Below are 21,156 nucleotides of genomic sequence, written 5' to 3'. Positions count from 1 at the left end.
ATGAGCCGCGAAAGAAGCAGCTCTAGTCTGCCGTTCAAAATCGAAATTGTGTTGTCGTCATCGTTAGGGTCGGGTACCAAAAACTGGTGCCAATATTTCGGTGCTTCATTTCGGTGCCTTTCGGTGCCGAGGCAAATATGCTCATATTTCTGCAAAAGAATTGCTGAAGTTTATTTATATTTATCTAACTATGCTGTAAACTGTTGTTAACAGTTAATATATTGTTCATAGTTTGAAGTTAAAAAGTTTGAAGCTGTAGTTTGAAGCCAAGTGTTTTGTATGTATTTATATTCATAGAATACGTCAAACAGTTAATATATTGTTCAATTTGAAGAAAACAAATTGCCTTGGCAATAAAAAAAAGCCTTTCTTTAATGTCGTCAATCGTCGTTTTGTGTGTTTGTTTTTTTAAAGTATCGGTTCAGGCACCGTTTAGACACCGGTATCGTTTTAAAAGTATCGTTTTAGCACCGGTATCGGAAAAAACCCAAACGATACCATCCCTAGTCATCGTTAATATATCTTTAAAGGTCCCGTGTTGTAGAATGTGAGATTTCCATGTCTTTTTTTTTATTTATTATAAAGCAGGTCTAGTTGCAAAATAAATACTGTGAAAGTATCAAAACGCTCAATACATGGAGAAATGCACAAAGCTTGCGTTCAGAAAATGTGCCTTTTTTTAAACCAGCCGTCAGGATTTCCATAAGGTTGAGATGTCACCGGAAGAAGTGACGCTAAACTCAATACAGTTCACACACACACACACACACACACACACACACACACACACACACACTGCAGTGAAGCTGGGAAAACGGCGACGGCGCAGATACGGAAGACCGGAAATGAGAGCAGATTGGGCCTTTTCGGGTCAAGAGACAGGCGCTAAAACGGAGCGTTTCAGACGTGAAAACAGGTACGTTCCTACAGACGGTATGAGAAAAAGAAGGTGTTTTTTTGAGCATTGAATCATGTAAATGTTCTAGTAGAAGCCCAACAAGTATGAACTTCTGAGTGTCCCCTCTTAACTGCTGTGCTCACCTGCTTCTTCTTGCTCTTGCAGTAAATATAGCATCTCACCCTAGCATCCGCCTGTAGACTCTGACCTTTGGGGTAGCTGTTTGTGCTGAAGTTCAAGACCAGTTATTTTTCGTTCGTCAGGATAGTTCTGGATCGATTTAGCTTCATGTCAAGACATTGCCTGTTTCTGCGTGGTTTGCATTGACTTAACGGACGTTCCTTTGCTCTACAGATATGGATGAAATGCTGCGGGACGAGTCACAATCGTAGCAAGAACACTTGCCATAATAGTTCACTCGTGTCAATGGAATAGATAATAGATTTATTGAGTAATGTGAACAATTCAATCAGCTTCCACAGTCTCACTTCTATACTGAAAGGGCAGCTTACGGCACTTTATCTCGATAAATAAAGGATGAATGTCCTGTGAGTCCACTTCTCTTTCTCTTATACGTAATGCACAGTAACCAGCTTGCTACCGCTGTACTACAGCCTTAAATCTTTCTTCACCAACTCTGCATTTTAAACCCCTGGAAGCCGAGACTCGGGTACTGCATGTGCTGCTGCGTTGATATTTAAATGCCAAAACGAAGCAGCATATGCGAGGAGATGTATCTGTGAGGAGGCTGACATTTCTGAGGAGGAGAGAGAGGGCGTAATGAGAGAGGAAGAGGAAGGGGTGAGCGAGGAGGAGGAGGAGGAGGAGGAGGAGGAGGAGAGCTGCAGCGAGGAGGTGGACTGATATAAGTGTGTGAGCGTGCATAAGTTATGTGAGTGTGTGAGCGTCTACAGTACGCGTCTTTGCACGTGAATGCCGATGTGCGAGTGACTAAGAGGGCTTGTCATGTGACGCAGCGGCAGAAATAGAGGTCATCAGTAATGGAAGTCATGCATGTCTGAGTGACTGAAGAACACACACTCAGTGTTGAATATGAAGCTGACAGTTTGCTGTGTTTCCGCTTCTGTAAGGCAAATACTCCTCCAAGGAAAAAATACACAGATTGGGATCCATTTTGTGCGATTGAGTATTATTGTGTACTTCATCTTGCACTAGTTGGAAGCTTGTAAAAGAGAACTCCACTCTAAAACGCGTTAACACAGTTGAATCTTTGAGCCCCAAGCTGTTTTGATGTATTTGTCTTATTTCGGCATATAAAGTGTGAATAAAGGAGTTAATGAAACATCACAATTAGACAGATTTTCAGTTCAACTGCATTGGAGTTTGATAGAGGTTAAAAATTAGAAATCGACTTCTCTAACTTCTAACACTTAGACTCGAAGAGCAAAGGTCGCCGTACACAACGCTGATGCACTAAAGGCAACATACTGTTTTAGCAACTTCTATGCAAATATTAAAAGTGCTAAATTTGAAATTCAGAGCATTAATGTAGCAGCAAACAACTATTTGCTTTGTAAAGATTGAATGAAGCAGAGAATGAAGTCACTCTCCCTTGAGTGTTTTAATCTGTTTCTCTGTGCTTTTATAGATGTAGCTAATAGACCCTGTGTGTGTGTGTGTGTGTGTGTGTGTGTGTGTGTGTGTGTGTGTGTGTGTGTGTGTGTGTGTGTGTCTGTCTGTCTGTCCCACTAGCTTGCTAATCACATCCTCTCTGCGCTCCTATTGTGGTTACCGCTGATACCGGCGTCCCAAGCGTGGCGCCCACTCTCCAGTTCCCCTTCGAGTTAACACTATTAGCTCATTCTTGCCGTCGTTTGCTCCGTTTGGTGCCGTTAGCACTGTTAGCTGCTCAGCCGTCACCATGTTGAGAGCCGTGCGGAGGCGATCCCTCAATCATAGCACCTTTAATGTCTAACAAAAGTCAAATACAAACATGCAAATTACTGTTTCAGAGACAAAAGTGGACTTCATTTGCAAACGCTGAGTAATGGATTTTTCATGAAAATGATCATACTTAAAGATATTAAAACTATTAAATATTGATGCATAATATGAGCAGTATGAATAGCCTCAGACCAAAAATGTTATTATCGTATAACCATGGTGATCATCTATCCGTTCTATGTACGCAACAGAAGAGATGAGAGCAGGAAGTGGAGCTGTGAGGTTCTGAAGTTGTGACACCTAAAAATAATACAAGGTAATAATCAGAGGCTTATTGTGTGACATCATCAGCTTCAGTCTGAAGATATTGGCATTTTAAAAGTCTGTATATTTTGTTGCCCGTGGGACCGTTTTAATTAATAAACAGATCCAGACTTTTAATATATTGTGCCGTTTCTTTAGGATTAAAGAGATAGAGATGATGGGGGGGGGGGTGGTTGTTGCGTGACAACCTCGTGTCGGTGCCTTTGCCCTGAGAGGTGAAAATGGGTTTGTGCTTTTCTTCCGCTGGGTGATTCTGTCCTCGCCATCCTTTTTCCATCCCTTCACTCTCGTCCCCTGTGGACGGGCCGCTGTTGTTGTCCACCACCACCACACGCAAGCACTTACAAGACACAAATTTACAGAGGAAGAGGAGGAAGAGGAAGGCGGGGGGGGGGGTTTGACTGTCTTAAGAAAACAGAGTGCATAGTTTACTGAGATAAAAAAGAAAGAAAAGAAAAGCTGAGCAATTTGGTTGCCGGAAACAAACATAAGACGAGGTCAGACTTCCTCTCTCCGTCCCTGAGCTAAGACGTCTCGTCCCGAGTTATTTTGAGAATCCATAGCAACCGTCTCAGCTGATCCCCACCGCGCCGGAGACGCGGCCTCAGCGGCAACGCGGCGCTTTGCCACGGCGAAACGGATCTTCTCCAGATTCATTCCCGTGCCCGGCTTCAAAGAAAAGAGGGAAAACATGAGAGAGGGGAGTCGGAGAAAGAGGCAGAGGATCCGCAGACGGATGAGGGGAAACAAAGATCATCTGCACGGGAGCAGAGCACTCTTTGAAGTGTTTGTTTGACGCTCAAGACCGCCTTCATTCACCTCCGTTTGTTTTTTGGGAGGTGGTGGTGATGGTTTTGGGCCTCCAGCCTCCTAAATAGCCCGGCCAGAAGACGGGTGCGTGGGCGTCGTTGAAAACCTGTCGACGCGTCGCTGCGAACGACAACAGCTGGTTTAGCGCATAACCTGAGAAACACAATTGTCATTCAAACGAGATCAGTGGAGCATCCTCAGTTTAGCCGCCTCGGTACAAGCAGCGCAACGGCTTTGTTTGTTCACTCCACACTGCAATTACTCACTCGATCTTCCTCCATTGTGTTCATTTTATTTTGTGCCTGTGTAAGGGAAGTTTTTAAATGTCCGACTGATCTAACGCGCTCTCTCTCTCTCTCTCTCTCTCTCTTTTCTCTCCTCTGCGCTCGCTGCCTCTCTCCGTTGGATCGCGGCCTCTTCGCTTGTGGCGCCACAGGTAAATAACTTTCCACTTTCATCCCTGTAGAGTGCAGAGAGATACCACACACAGGTTACGCTCTCCTGCTTTATTACCTGATCCCTGAGGCAAAGAAACAGTCAAGCGCAGTGTGATCACATCACATGGTCTTCACCAGCAGATGAAGACAATTGGGCGAGCTCCAGAATGAATGGAGCCTTGAGGTGTGATTTGCATTTTCAACTCTTGCTTGCGACTTTGAAGCTCAATTTCTTTATTCCAGTTTTCTGCTTTTATGCTGAGTTTTCCCTAAATGTACGTGTTCATCAATCAAATCGCCACATGGCAGATCTGGGGTCAGGTAGTACTCGAGCAGAGAATATTACAGCGGCCCAACATCTCATTTCTACTCGGTGGCTCATTAGCAAGTTAATCCAAGCTTAGTGGCTCGCCACCCTGTCTTGTTTATTAATCCATCTGAAGAGGAAGTGAACGTGTTAGTGGCCAAATGCAAAGGAACCTGCTGAAGTGTGGTTCAAATCTCTACTGACGCACAACAAACACGTTTACGCACGCACACACACACACACACTTCCGCACACGTAGAAAAACACCCATTCAAGCCAAGGCCTCACCTATTCGACCTCACCTATTCGACGTTGCTCGTTCGCTCTTCCCGCCAGCCCACAGAAGCCCCGTGGAGACACTTCAATTTGGGAAATTGAGTGCAGCGAGTTCGGCATCTCATTACAGTCTTAACTTGAAGTGGGGTGGGAACCGGGGCTTCGCTTGCTCATCCAATATCAAGTGCAAGTTTTTAGCCTTTTTAAGACCACAGCGCTGTGTGAGTGCAGATCTGCCCCCTCCTCCTCCTCCTCCTGCGATGGAGGCTCAGCGGTAAATAAAACTGGACTTTAACGGCAGCAGATACCCCAAAAAAGATGAACAGGCGAGTGCAGTGAGGGAAAGCTGGCTGTTTCCCAGAGCTGTTTTTAAGTCTTAAAGATAAAGTCTCATGTCAAGTCTTGGAGGACAAATGATGAGTCAAGCCCCGGGTGTGCATTAGCGCACTGCGAGTCAAGATGCAATCTTCTTCAGGTCTCTGAGTTCATTGATCGGGATTATTAATGGCTGGAACCAAGTCCTTTCTTCAGTGAGTTTTATCGGAGCGAAAGTAAAAGTGAATATGTGTAAAGGTGTGTTTTAAATCAGACTTTCTGGAGGAAAGGAACGCATCGGGATGAACGGCCGCGTTCGGTCTGGATCACACGTGCTGGACGGGAAGACATTTAATATCAGCCGTGGGGACTACAAGACCAGCACCCCACAGCTCCCTTCAGAACATTCTGCCCGCGCTGTACAATAAGCAAGGAGCTGCGAAATGTCACACAGCTAAAGGTTATTTCCTACTTCATTAGTACCCAGGGGGGGAAAAACAGCCACGGCTGCGTTCTGACTGAGCAAGTTGCAGTGGTCAGTGGGCCAAGGACAGTGTTAGTCTGAGATAAGGTGAGAGGGATGTTTAATTATAGCAGTAGATACTGTGGTGAGATGTTTAATTATAGCAGTGTGTGTGTGTGTGTGTGTGTGTGTGTGTGTGTGTGTGTGTGTGTGTGTGTGTGTGTGGGTGGGTGGGTGGGTGGGTGGGTGGGTGGGTGGGTGGGGGGGAGTGGAGATGCAGTGGTGGAAGTATTTACATCCTTTACTTAATACTCCATTACCAGTCAAATTCCTGAGCTCATTTTTCGGGGACCTCGGTTGCACATCGGTGATTGGAAGAGCCAGCTGCAGCCGGCTCCCAAGCCGCCCCGCTGTGAGGGATTATGGTGGCTGCTGTAATTTGCTGCTCCGATAGGGTGCCGCTTCCTCGGGGAGCTGCTCTCGTGAACTTGTGTGTTTCGGAACGCAAGAAGATGCTTCGTTCTGGCGGCCGACATGAAAAAAAAAAAAAAAGCCTTGTGATGGAGAGCGTCTAATCGACATTTCTGATGACCAGTCTCACTTTAAAATGACAGTACGCCACCTCAAGAGTGTCAATGAGAAACTTCCTGTTTACCCTCCCAATTTTTCCTTCAAAATAAGACAATATCAGGCCATTTTGATGTGGAATTTCAAAATGAAAGCCCTCTGATATGAGTATTTTACTGGAATGATCACGCTGGTATGATCATACACATCAAACGGTTAAATCAAACATGTAATGTGAAAAAATATGAAAATATCAAGAGATATATATTTTGTATATTTCGTTACAGCCTAAAAATATCTACATATTTTTATGTAATCCATGTCTCCCAGCCATAGGTGGTTTAAATTATTTGATCCGCATATAGAAGTGTGTTTTTAAATATGTTTTGTTCCAGCCAAACAACAACACAGCACATATAATGTAGCAATAGACACTATTATAGAATGCTTATTTAACAACATGCCCACTAAATGTAGGAGGCAATTTCCATAAAAATATGGTAATTATGTGTTGAACTTAATGGCAACAAAAATCTGAAATCAGTGTCCCCTGCATCTGTTGGTCACCTGCTGCAGTAAAGCGCTTTCTCTTGTTGTGAGATTCTGCCACCTTATGGCCAAACCAGGTAGCACAGCAAACAGGGACACTATTAAAGGAAACGTCTGTTAGCTATTTAAATAGCAATTGTGGATTTAGTCTATTCAGGACGCATAGAAGATGAATAAATGGATAAACTTCTAGACGTCAGTTGGTTTTATTGGCATACATTTTCACGTAAAAAGAAGCATATTTGAATTAGAGGCGATTTGGGTATAATTCTCTATCACACTGATGTATAAGGTTATATAAAACATGTCTAAATTATGTTTCAAGATTAAACAACCACAGCAGAATGTCTGTTTTTGGTGGATTTAAATAGCTGACGAAATAAGCTTTGTCACATTGCTGTAAAAATCCTGAAAATCCAGTTTATTGATTTTTGCAACATGAGCTTTGGTAATCCCATTACAAAGACACTAAACAGATGTGTACCACTGTATGTGATGCATCGCGAAATCTCTGATAGTTGACAAAGTTGTATGGTTTCTATCACCAATTCTCATCTGAACATTTACTTTTAGTTCTAATGTAAATAATGAAATTACTTGTTCAATGCGATCATAATGACGCGTCACCTCAACGCAAATAATTAAAGGTAAAAGAAACAGAAGGTTACAAGAATGTGCTTTGTTCATTTCACATTTCTTCCTTAGTTTTGACCACTAAAAGCACAATAATCTCCGTTTGATTTTAAAGGCCTTAGACACAGTAAGAGTTCCTCTACTGTTGCGCGTAACGCTCGTCTTTGCCCAGGAGATGGTGCTCTGTCACAAGATGTCTTTTCAGTTTAGTTAACCCTCAATTTGCAAGCAGCTCATGCAACGAAAACTCATTACTTACCGCCTCGTCACATCCGCTACGCTGCACACAGACCTCTGGCCATTTATCCACTCCAACATCTTCAACGTGTCTCCAGCAGTCTTTGAACTAATCCGTTGATCGTTGCAAATCCAATGCCGAAGCTGTGATCATTTCTGAGACTATTTATCTCCATACCTCCACCGCCGGATATGAATTGGCTCTCCGGCGGAAAAGAGGGTGAATCAAAACCATAAATCAGAAGTCATTTTGTGTCAGCGGACCCCTTCAGACTTCATGATGGTCTGTATCGGACTAAAAGCAGCAGCAGCAGCAGCACACGTCAATAAAGATGGAAACAGATGGATTTCTCCTCCTTGCGTCTTCACTGGGGAACACCGTATTTACTGCCTGCAGAAGTCAGACCTCCTGAACTGCCGTTTCGCCTGTTTTGATCCCAAATGAAAGATCTCAAATTCTCGACAGGTCGCACACGTGTGGTCGCCTTGTTTCTTAATTTGTTTGCGCCCCCCCCCCCCCCCCGTACGAGCGTGTCTCCGCTGTCGGGGGGGGGGGGGGGGGGGGGGGGGGGCAATTAAGGCGCGTGATCAAGTGCAGGCCTCCGCTGGTTTGCCGGCGACAGGCCAGAAGACGTAGTGCTCTGTGGCTGCATTCTCCGAGGATGGATGGTCTGTTTGGGGACAGTGTGTGTGTGTGTGTGTGTGTGTGTGTGTGTGTGTGTGTGTGTGTGTGTGTGTGTGTGTGTGTGTGTTCTCTCGGTGAAACAGTCGGGGCAGCTTTCACTTCCATCCATCACCTCCGCCGTGATGATTTGGCCTTTAGAGAAGCGGGCCGTCTGTCCGCCCTGTTAATGAGGATTTGAGGGATTCTGGTGCTCACAAACTTTCTTAAGTTGATGCAAGAGTTTCGGTTTAGCATAATTCTTCCATATAGCATGACATACATTTCCAGGTCTTAATTGAACAAGATCACTAATAACATTTTGGGGCATGATTTAGATTTATGAACCTTTTGGCCATATGATTTAGTTTTGTTTTTTTTACATCCAGCACCCTGAATTTGCTCAGTTTTATCCTTTTTTTTTCATTATCATGATAACTTTAACCTTATTTCCTTTGCCCCTTTATTGGATTACTTAATGAGTTTCAGAGAGCAAAAAGTGCTGCAGAAATGGTTTTTCGGGTCCCAAAAGCATGGTTTGTTGTTATCTGTGAGCCGCAGCAGTATTCTTCATGAGGCCGGGGCGGTAATGAGAAAGTTATGAGATTGTTCCTCCCCCCCCCCCCCCCCCCCCCGAACCCCCTTGCGCTGCTGGAGAAGACTGATGAGCCTGAACTTGCAAATAAAGTAAAAAGAATCAGGGGAAAAGGTGGGAAGGAGAGAGACGCACGCACACACACACACACACACACACACACACACACACACACACACACACACACACATATGTACACCAAATAAAAAGAGATGTGCTCGTACACCCCGGGAAGATTGATTGTGTCAATATCCACTTCATTGCCACGGTGCAATATGTCTCATCTTAGATCTCCTCCTTCACACTCAGCCTTCAGCTACAGGAAGGAAAGTCCACCGGTGATTGAAACTTGTCCACTTTCTCGAATTGGATTCTTATCAAATTCAAATACTAATGGGACTAGTTAGGATTTACTGCATTGAAATGGTCTTAAAATCGAATTTAGAGCCTCAATTTGATCTTTCACACTGTAGAGGCGACGTCTTATGTTGATGTCAGGCTTCTCAGTCAGCGTTTGCCACATTTGTGTCATTTTGTCATTGTCGGAGTCATTACTCTCCGTCACTCTGCATTCTGCACACAAACTTAAGGTAAAAGTAAGTCTTGGGGTGAATCTTCAAAGGTATTCTTGTAATCTGACACATGTTTACTGTCTGAACGATACAGAGTAGGAGTTTGAGAGTCTGTGCCGCTCTGCTCTTCTTCTTTTCTTGTATCTATGTGAAGTCTACTCATCTAACTGTTGAAATGTTTGCAAATATTGGATTTTTTTTCTAACCTTAACCGAGTAGTTTTGTTGCCTTAGTCTAACTAATCGTTAACCACGTGGCATTGTGCGTTTCTGCAAGCGCGATACGAGGTTGTTAAAAAAAAGCATTTATGAAATGTATTTTTGTGTCTTGCAGAAACGTACAATGCCAACATTTTTCCTGGAGACTGGGTTGCGAAAACATTTTCTTCTTCTCTTCCTTCCGTGTGAAATATCATAAAATGATCATTCTGCTAGAATAAAGAAATGCTGGTAGTCAAACAGCTGCACAGGTGTTCCCAAAGTAATGCTGGCCGTGAGGCTTGTTGCGAGGGCGTTTCTTGCCTACACCGCGGATTACAGTCTTAGTTTTGACAAAGACCGGTTTGTACTCACAGATTCCACGCTCCTTTCAGAGATCAAGAAAAACACCGGGCGCTTGATCCTGCCAGGATTTGAGATTAACATTAATCATGAAAGGGCCTCGTCAAGTCATTCACTGTTGTATTACCATTTGTTAAGTGTCATCATATGGACACACATGCGTGCACAGACAGTCCCTCTGCATCATTTTGCTCTGGACTCCATTTGAGAGGCATCAGCCACCCACTCAGAGCTCTGAGGACTGACAGTAGCTTGTCTATGTGTGTGTGTGTGTGTGTGTGTGTGTGTGTGTGTGTGTGTGTGCATTTATAAGTGCTCATTAACCCTTAAAAATGACTCCTGTTAACCTGTCAGCCAACCCACATCACTATTGATGCTCCCAGAGCTGACACAGGGAGGGCATTTTTGGGTATTGATAGCATTGTTGTGGAGTAGAGTAGCTTTTTTGTGTATTCTATCTGTTTGTAATGTTGGTGTCGTGTGGAGGTGGGGTACGCTGTCATAGTTTTCTTTTAGGAATCCCTCCATGCTCCTCCAGATGCTCCGTAAGCCGCCATCAGCTCCACTCAGGTGTTTCCGATTTGTAGGAGTGCACTGCGAAGTAACTTTGTCTCTATTAGACATTGAAGAGTTCCTCAAAATGTGCCTCCGTTCCACGACCCACACAAAGATGGCAGATGGAAATGAAAGTTGCTTACTCATCCGGTTTCCAGCTCTATTTGGGTGAAGATAAAAGAGGCACCTTGAGAGATCCGGTCACAGTTGTACTTCACAACAATAGAAGTTATATGTGCAGGAACTTAAGTATGAAGTGTGAATGTTGTGTATTTAAATATGACTCTTAAGAGTACAGGCATGCTAGCAGCTCTGTAAAGCTGTACTTAGCACACGCTAACATGCTCACTGTGACAATGCTAGCATGTCGATGTTCGGCAGGTGTAATGTCGACCGCCATGTTGAAGTCATTGGAGTCTATCCTCTATGGACCATGAATGTCTTTCGCGGCAATCCATCTCACAGTTGTTGAGAGTTTTCAGTCTGATCCAAATGCCGTCCCGAGAGCCAAAACCCGCTCGGCTTATTTCTGTGATGTAAAAGTAGCGAAAAGTCTCAAAAGAAATGCAGACTGAAAAAAAAAAAAAAAAAATCCTTCTTTTTAAGCAGTATTCCTGTTATGCATCCCACGAGGTGCCAAGGCATATTGATAAAATGAGAATATAATCAAAATGTGATTTGGTGTAATACCCCAAGTAAGTGTTCCACATATTGGGATGAACCTCTCGTTTTCAATGTTGTGATCGCATTTTGTTCGCGTAATTCATCTAACTGCATCTTGTTGTTTTCATGAGGAGGTACTGGTGAACGTGGTATTTGAGAAACAGAGAGTCAAGCTGCAGTCAAGCTCCCTTTTGGAACCTTGCAAAAAACAAAAAATGTCTGCATCATACACAGGGCCACAATCCCTACTGACAACACTGACCTAACAGCAGGTTTTATTCTATTCTTGAGCCGCTGATGCTGTTTGCAGACCAAAATTGTCCTCACATTTGCCGAAAACATTTTTTCAGAGTATGTGACTTAAAGGTTGTATTATTTAGACACACGTCAGTCAGTTAGATGTAGTTTTAGGGTTTCTCTGTGTGGTTACGAAGATGTTTGTGCTTCAGGACATTCTAATAAGAATGCACAGCCAACTTGCAAGAAAGAGATGTGGGCGGTTTCGCATTGAAGCTCTTCATTTTGTGACTCAGCCATAATGTATGACTTTTTTTTTTATTATTATCATAGAGAGTGTTGTGGTGCTTAAAAAAGCACATTAAGACGTCCTCCTTCTCTCGTGTTAACATGTTATGTATTCTCCAGTACAAAATGCAATGAACTGTGCAGACAATGTTTCCTGTGATAAAGATGCTAACAGTCAGCCGCAGCACCTTCTGACGGTTCTTTAAACATAACCACTTAACTTCACTGTCTTTTATTTACTCTTATAGATACAGTAGGACTTTCTAATTAACATTTTCAGATAGTTATTGATCTATGTGCAGGTTAACGTTCGTGTGCAGAGCACAAGAGGAGAAAGAAGCTCCAGATCCAGAGATTCGACTTCCTCGGCTTCTTTTTCCTTAAAGAAAACAGCAGTCAGTGTATTCACATGAATAACTACGCTGAAAATAATGATTGGCAGCTCATATACCCGAGTCAGCATGTTTCTTCAGAACTGCTGAGCACACGAGCGCGCGCGATCGCGACAGCCGAAAGCCACATGGTCGTAATGCAACACTAGTTCGCCCGGGGATGATTGAAAACCTGCCTCGCCGCTCTCTCCGCTCGCTCCGGGTTTGATTACTTTCCCGATGGACTCTCCAAGAGCATCCTGGAATCGGCTCTGTCTGTGTTATTTCATGTATGAGTAAACAAATATCTGTCACCGGTGGTAGTGTGGAGAGAGCTAAATATACAGTATGAGGTATGATTGGGCCAAGGCGAAAAACAGACATCTTTTGATATGAAACAAGAGCGGATTCTCCAACAGCATTTTGTTTTTAACATATTAAACATTAAACTTGTTTTGTGCACTGGATTTTAATATCAAACAAACAGCTTTTCTATCAGTAAAACATTTTCACATACATTGTTATTTGTAATACTCAACAAGAGGTTTGTGGGGAAATAATCATGATCTCATTTAAATGCACCTTAAGCGTCACAGTTGAACCCACTTCCTGAATTTTACACATATACAACACATCCATTGTATCCATAGTTTCTAGGATTTTAAAAAGCTAATTCTGTTGTTTGAACTCTACATAAAATGTGGGCTTACTGCATGAAAAGGTGGAGCTTTAAAAGGGGGTTTAGAAACCCAAGGAGTGGACGAAAATTGGAAAGTGTATGGTCGAGACGTTTAGCTCTTCTTTGGCATCGTCTGACAGTAATGTTGAAGTGGGATCAAAGAGTTCAGTCAACCTCAACGGTGAAACCTCAGTCCTTCCTGCACTCAAGTCAGGAGCCCCATTTCCTGTTTTTATATTTACAATACTGTATAGCAGAACGGCATTTTCAAATGACAACCAACTGACAAAATCTGCTCTTTGGGACTAACTTCAAAGGAAAAAAAAAATGTCAAAGGCTGTTTCAGCTTCCTGTACAGCTTTGTTGAAAACATCTTGACTGTTAAGAGGACTTGGAATTTCCAGAGGGTGGCAAGCAGTACAATGAGTTCGACCGCCTCAGTAACTAAAATGAATCGATCTCCTCCTTTCTTCCTCGTGGAGCTGATGTCTTACACAACTTGCTTTGAAATCTTGCGGCTCAAAAATGGAAAATAATGGTCCCTCGGATTTCATCATCCGCCTATTGCTCGGAAGAAATCGCACGGCAACCGAAAAGACTGCATGAGTCGGAGCTTTGAAATGACCACATAGACAAAAGGCAGCGGACTCAGAGGGCTAGAACATGAAAGATGCATTCAGAGGAGGTGTGGGAGAGGGAGCTAAAGTGGAAAGATAAAAGGGATATAGAGGAAGTGTTAGCTTTAAAGTTTAACACCATTCAAAATCTTTAAAATGTGGCAATAGAGTTATAGTTCTGCTATTCACCAAAAAGCATTGTGTGTATCTTTAAAGGAGCTCTATAGGAATTCAGAGCGCACACGCAGCTCCGAACGTGACGACGGCTGAGCCAGCGGCTAGCAGCTAACAGTGCTAGCAACTAACAGTGCTAGAAGCTAACAGTGCTAGCAGCTAACAGTGCTAGAAGCTAACAGTGCTAGCAGCTAACAGCTCGATGATTGTTTGCTGCTTTATTAATGCTCCGAATGACGTATACAGAGTCTTTAATGCCCCAAAAAACCCGTTGAATGCATGTCCTTCCTCTTAAGAAATATGCAAAGCTGACATATTTTTTAACAAAGTGAGATCTGCATCATTTACATCCATGCATGTGAGCTTCTTCTTTTGTGTATTTTGCCTCGAGCCTTTCTACTTTCCGTGGCGTGTCGCTGCTAGCTGTCCATCAGTGGAATAGTGTGAGACCGTGGGCAGGACTTTTGATTTGTGGGACCACATGCTCCCCTACGTGAAAGAGATGCAAACAAAACATTAGATTGCTCGTAGAAACGTAGCTCCTTTGGCGCTACTAGTGATCAAAAACCGCATAAGGCGCCTTTTAAATTCATGTTCAGCCAACTCTAATCGGTATGTGACCATAACGGAGAGTTAACTGCTGCCGCTCTGCCAAAACAACAGAGTTTAGCGAAGTGTTCTCAAGTCCAAAAATTCAACACATCTCTATATAGACCGTTTCAAGAGAAGGGCATTATGTCATTCACTTCCACAGGAAATAAACATCTGTGAAATAGTCTATCAAAGCAAAATCTAAGAGCAGAAATCCGATTTTGTTAATGGGTCAGCAGACTGTATGCAGTTGAGTCCCTTACTGGCTGACCTCACTGCTATTCGAAGCCGCTGATGTACGAGGTCTCTAGTGTTTGTGTGTGTGTAGATATTAAGTTCAGTTGCTGAACTTTATTTTCACAAATCTGCATATGCAGCAAACGGCTATACTTCTCTCCATAAGCAGCGTGCCAGCATCCACCTCCTGCTGTTCTCCCACTGTGTGTGCTGTACTGTGGACTCTGTGGCCTCAGGGCAGAGCATTTTTCCCTCATCCATAAGCAGATATTTTTTTTTGTACATTCTTGTGAGTCACTGGGGCGTTTCTAATGATCGTCAACACCGTATTCTGCAATAGCACAACAGGTTAAAGTCATAGAAAGTAGAATTTGAAATGTTACAGGAACATATTTACAGATACCGCTCCAAAATCATATATATATATATATACGCAAGTTGCAAAACAATCGATTATCGTATTGAATTACAGACAATGCGACTGTTAGGCGAGGCTTTTTTGAATGCCTGCTGAAAAGCTGCCCTCCTCTATTGTCTCTGCTCCAACATTTTGTCCCTTGAGTCACGTCTTATCGACTGCTTGATGTCCCCCCCCCCCCTCACACACACACACACACACACACACACACACACACACACACACACACACACACACACACACACACACGTACGTTCACTCCCACTATGGCCCCTGACAACAGCTCTCTAATGTTCCAGCAGTGACAGGACCGGGGCAGCGTCCATTAAGGCCTGTCTGCCCACACATAACTGTTGACCCGATCAAAATGCCTCCACTGCTGCTCTGCTTCAGACCCCCGTTTTCCGAGAAAGCCTCCTCGCGGATCCGACACCTGCAGATCCGGAGGGCCTGGTGTTGCTTGCTAATCTTGCGAGATCCTCGAGCTGGCAGATATTACAACAAACCAGTCGAGACGTTTGAATTAGGTGCCATTCTCTAATGATCAAAGCAAAAGCAATTAAAAAAGAATCCCAATAGCAATCAAAAGCTCAATTGTGTTTAAGAGCACTTAAAGAAATTAGTATTCTGGTAGTAGGGATGTGGCAGTTACAGAATTTGTGAAAAAAAAGAAAGAAACACCAAACATTTATATTCTTGATGCTAATAACAGCCGGTGGAATTTGGTGCAGAGCATGGCAGCAGAGAAAGACCCAATTAGGCAGCGGCAAGTGTGATAATGGAAGGTGGCAGTGTGGTGGACCCCTGGAGGGGCCCTTCAGCTGGAGACTGAACTGTAATACACAAAGTTGCATCGAGGATGGGGAAAAAGAGAACCACAAGCATTCTTAACAAAACTTTCAGGACAATCCGAACACTTTTCTTCAGTGATTTGTCCTGAAAAATGTCCTATTTCTTCACAAGTGTGTGGAGACACAGTGAAGCGGATTCTTGATGCTCGTACATCCTTGTCTCTCCCTCTGTAATCTGACTCCACACCCAGAGGACGGCTGCAGATTTGCCACTTGCTTCGGCTGACAGTGGCGCTCTTTGGGGAGCTCTGCAATACAGTCGGCACTACAGCACATGACAACACCGCTTCGCCGTGTCTCTTGTTAAGAGCGTGCGCGCGTGTGTGTGTGTGTGTGTGTGTGTGTGTGTGTGTGTGTGTGCGGTCGACACCGTGTGTGCCAGGCATGCTGTCAACAGAGCATGCTAATTCTAACATGCCACCATCTCCCCAATCCTGCGGTCCCACAGTGATTCACCATGCGCCGCGTGTCACATGTGGAGTCAAAGCAAGGGGAGAGCTGCCTCTGGAGCTGCGCTATTTACGGCAACCTGTGATAGAAGACAACAGCGGCGCGACATTAAATCAGTGCCGTGTGTTATCGACCTATTCTTAGTGCGTTTCATGAGCCGTGTCATAAAGAAGATGTCCGGTGAATATTGCACCCATTCTTTTTATGTGATTAGAGGTTCTGTTTACTGCTAAATTTCATTTAACGTTTGGTTGATTGACAGAAAATTAATTAACAGCTGGTATGCCTTTAATTAATCTCATCTTTGTAAATTAAATGTATTTGCGTTGTGTAGTGTTTGCCGAACAAAACGAGCAATTTGACGCAGTCATCTGATCTGGGGACTTGTAATTGGACGTTTTGTGAGCTAATTGATCAATCAACTGTAGTAGAATAACGACGGGTTAATTAGTGATGGGAATAGTCATTAGTTGCGGCCGTAGTTCCATGAAAGGTTGTTCAATGAGCTTCACTATTTCTATTCAAGTAGAGAGACAATGAAAGCTATTTTTGAGGCAATGTGTCATCTTACACAAGGTTTGTTTTTGGATTTTGCAGTCGTGTTTCCGAGCACCAGAGTCCCTTTTACAAAAACCTCCCAAATACTGCAGCAGGGTCTGACCGTCTGCCCTGAGCAGTCCTGGTTGTGGTCGAAGCAGCTGAAGCTCCGACTGCAGGTCGCAGACGGCAGCGAAGCCGGAACTGGGTCCGTCTGCGTGAACCTGCATGATTTCCTCCGATTTTGCTGGACCTGGTTGCACCGATGAATAGAAATAACTTCTGAAGGTCATATAGAGGCATCGGTATTACATTGAGACTGTTTCATAACCAGTTAAAAGTTCCTCATGGTAACTTAAAATATACTGCCATATTTCCCTCCCAGCTTTTGTTCCATTTGACAGTTCGGGTTCCACGTTTGTATTTTTTTTTTGTCTGCGTGTCAGGAGCACAGCTTCTTCATAACTCGTTCACACAATAATTGCTTTCTGTCATCTCATTTGTCCCCAGTATTTCATGTGTCTAATTAATTTGACGTTTCTGTTGTGTTCACCACTAAAAAAAAACCAAAACAAAAAGAGAGACCTTGTTTCAGTAATGTTATGTTGGTGCAATATGATTTGCATTTTTAAAACATAAAAAAGAATGTATTCAAGGCCGCAGAAGTCTGCCACTTTTGGTTAATGCCGGCCCATCTCTTCGGTGCTCTGCACCGGTTTAGTCTTGCGATGGCGACGGCCAAATCCTCTTTACGAATGCGCAAAACGTTACTCTTCTGCTCCTTGTTTGCAGCTCATTTGCAGTTTAAGTGGTTTGTTTGACCATACAGCCTCGCAGCAAAGCTTACAAAGTGTGTTTGTCGCACACAAACACACACACACACACACACACACACACACACACATGCAGGGTAATGGAAAATGTGTGATTTACATACACATCCTCAGGTCACAGCCGTGGTAGCCGTCATGTGTGGCCTCATACTCCCGTTTTATTACTGCTAAGGGTCATTGCTAAGTGTTAAATGTGTTCTCGCTCGACAGCATAGGGGGAATTCTTGTCTCTCCTTAACAAGACCTCTCTGAGCAGCATCACACAATCCCACCACAAATTTTTTTTTTTTTTTTTTAAAAACACGGACGCTTCTCAAATCCCCCGATCTATGCATCAGCGCTGCTATACTGTCCCATCTACCTGTCGAAGGCTGTAGCAGGCGTCGTAGATTAGGAGCACGGACTGATCAAACACAGGCTTTCAAACCAAAAATCAATTTATTTGAGCTCTTTGATTGATGAAAAAGGACTGTGTGTGTGTTTCTTCTTAAGGGATTTGGATGGGGGGGGGGGATGCATGTGAGGAGACGTGCAGGCCTGCATGAAAGCACATGGGCACTCTCAGGTGTTGCTTTAATGAACACAGTCTCTGCGCTGGCACAAACTGCCTCACTGGGACCATGCGAATAAGCACTTTGATGAAATATTAATTAGAAATATAATTTTTTTTTTTTTTTTTTTAATACCCGACTTTGATCAAAAATTCAAGTATGCGGTTTAATTTGTTCGACAATAACCCGCTTTAATGAATTGAAAGGCCGTTCTTTAACTGTATCGGTCTCGTGACTCAAATGTGATTCTCCGTCTGCGACGCTTCGGCAGCTTTGGACATGCTGAAAGACAAAGAGTGGCGTCGATCAGAGGATTGAGAGGCTCCAAGCCAATGAGCACCCGGAAGCACTAAGCCACGCCCACTGCACATCTGTACCATGACGTCAGAGTCCAGTGCACTGCAGCACACAGGCCGGTCCCTTTATGTGACTGATGTGCAGGAGGGCTTAGTCCCCCCCCCCCCCCCCCCCCCCCCGATGGCACAGATCCTGCTCGTCCTCAGTCCTGCTCTGTCGTGATGCTGCAGCGGGATACGCACAGATTGTTAGGAGGACGCAAAGTAGCCGAAAAATGTTCATACAGGAGAGAATGTTTCGTTGTGCAATACAGGCTAAAGTGTTGGCGCTTTATCTTTTTATTCTTTTGAAACTCATAATAATACCTCCAATTTGTCCCAGTATAACGATAGCAATGTTCTTCTTTTAAAGTGAACATCATTATCGGTGCGACACATTGATTTCCTTGATGGAACGCAGCAGTGTATTTGGAAGTTTTAGCTCCTTACATGTCTGGTATTGATACTCTTTTGGTAAGATGTTGAGAAAACCATAAATTATGTTTTTGACTTAAAAGGACGTCTGTCACTATAGAACACATTTTGAGTATTATTTAGGAAAGATCAAATTGGCTCCATAACCCCATATTTATCAATTTAAAGGTATTAAAATGTGCAACGGACATTGAATTAAAGTACTGTTAGAATAGTGTCTGAATGTATTTTTCTTACCGTTCCATTGGTTTCTATCCTCTTCTGTGCAAAAATCAATTATCAGTTGGTGAGGTCAGTATCCCAGGAATCTCATCCATCCATCCATATTGGAGGATTTTCGTACGATACAAGTTCATGTTTTTTATTAACTGTAACCACCATGTTTTCTGTTTACCAAGTGTCATACCTTGAACTTATTGGCCAGAACCAGGATCTCTCCCCAACCTAACCATTCAGTCGTTGCCATGTGCAGAAAGGAAGAAGAATATATTGTACATGGGGATGTAAAAAAAAAAAAAAGAAAAACGTCATTGAACATTTTCTGCTGACGAGGCTGAAGCCACCCTTTGCTGCCCACTGAGCTGCCTCCACACTTCAACCAATCAGATGCCTGTACTTTGGACCACATCTGGAGCGTCTCTGCCTGGCTCTCTCCTGGCACCATCGTGGGTAGCAATTCAGTTCCCAGCATGCATTTCTCTGGGAGATATACAGGAAAAAAAGAAAAGATGAATGCTGACACATTTTGAGTCCTTTCCTTTTAATTAATACATCCCATTGTTCCTGGCCTCTTACCTTATCGTCACACGTGTGCGTGAGTCCACAGTGAATACTTGGTTTTATAGTGCAGTCAGTGTGAGCGGCCTGAGCTCAGTCTGGTTAATGGGATCCGCTGCTCCACACCTCCAAATGCTGTTAACCTGCGATGTAAAGAGCAAATACTTTGAAGTCTCCCACAATCCCAAATCCCTCCGAAGAGTGCGAGGCGAGCTGCGAGTTCAACCCACTCCGCTTGATGGAGCTCACTGAGCTGTGTCTAACGATGCCAAATCGCACCGCGGCACGAACTGCTTGGGTCATTCCTATAGCGACTAAACTAGATGTAGAAAAGCTAAATACTTTGCTTTTTGATCCAATTATTGCACTCCACCTCTTCGAGATGTTAACTTGAATGCCGGCACCCAGTTTAATGGAACAAAGAAAATAATTTAATTTAATTTAACAAAAAGAAGAATATTCTTGGTGGCTTGGACAGAGAATTGGATTAAAATTATTCAGCCAATGTGGATTACTCTCATGAAAAGGCCACTTGATGAGAGGAAATTGGATGAAAAGTGGAGACGCGTCAGTCCCTGTCAGACTGGTTGGAAGTCTGTTGAAGTGCTTTTATTTCATGTAAAATGGCCTATAAAAGCTGCTTGGTGTCAATCGGTTGAAGTAGTATTTCATAGAAACCTTTTAAGTGCGTCGGCAAAAAAAAGAAAAAGAATCAATATAGGCCTACTGCATGGGAACATGGCAGATCTGTGGAAATGCTTCTAAAAAAGCAACAGCCAGAGAGAGGGGGGGGCTTTTAGAGAAAGCTTGATTAATGGATGGTAGCCTGAAATCTGCTGGAGGAAAGAAGACTTCTCTGTGCATTTGAGAGAGACGGACAGATATGAAAAGAAACAAAACAAAGAATGAAGTTGAATTTGTCTCAAATACCAACATTGTTCGATCATATCTAAACCGTAAAAAATATATATAATCTTTCATCTTGTGACCTATATTTACTCAACTACAGAGGATTTGCACTAAGAGTGGATACACAAGAGCATCTTCCACACAATGTGTTTTTGATAACTTCTCATCTTGTTCCACAGTTAACGTTCTAGCATGTCTCCTCCAATCAAAACGTAACTACACTGCAAAAAAAAATCGATGACAACATACAAATCATTTAGTAATCCACTAAAGCAGAATAGACGTACAGCAGTAGCAGGTAGTAACGGTACTTTCCCAATGCAAAGAGTGTCTTTACTAAAAAAAAATAAGTCTAATGTCAAGGTATTCCTTTTTGTTTTATTGTTGATTTGTGTGTGCTTTGTCATAAATAATCCCACTTCACTGAAACGTGTGTATTCTCATCTGTTGTCAATAAAGAACGTGACGTGAGTTAAAGAAAGAGCATTTTTCTACAGTGTAAAAAAACGGAGCGAATGTGCGTCTCGAGGCACCCGGCG

The 21,156-nt window shown here is 43.3% G+C and overlaps 1 protein-coding gene across 8 annotated transcripts in view; it reads left to right on the top strand.

Moving 5' to 3' along the window:
* ppfia2 (PTPRF interacting protein alpha 2) overlaps positions 1-21,156 on the top strand; it is a 153,424-nt gene that overhangs the window by 40,230 nt on the left and 92,038 nt on the right. The gene's annotated exons all lie outside the window — the stretch shown is intronic.

This window comes from Cebidichthys violaceus, unplaced genomic scaffold, assembly GCF_023349555.1.
Source record: "Cebidichthys violaceus isolate CVI_PGR_0920_01 unplaced genomic scaffold, fCebVio1.0.p SCAF_21, whole genome shotgun sequence".
Lineage (NCBI taxonomy): Eukaryota > Metazoa > Chordata > Actinopteri > Perciformes > Stichaeidae > Cebidichthys > Cebidichthys violaceus.
The sequence above is the reverse complement of the archived record's forward strand: the minus strand, read 5'-3'. Positions and strand labels throughout refer to the sequence as shown.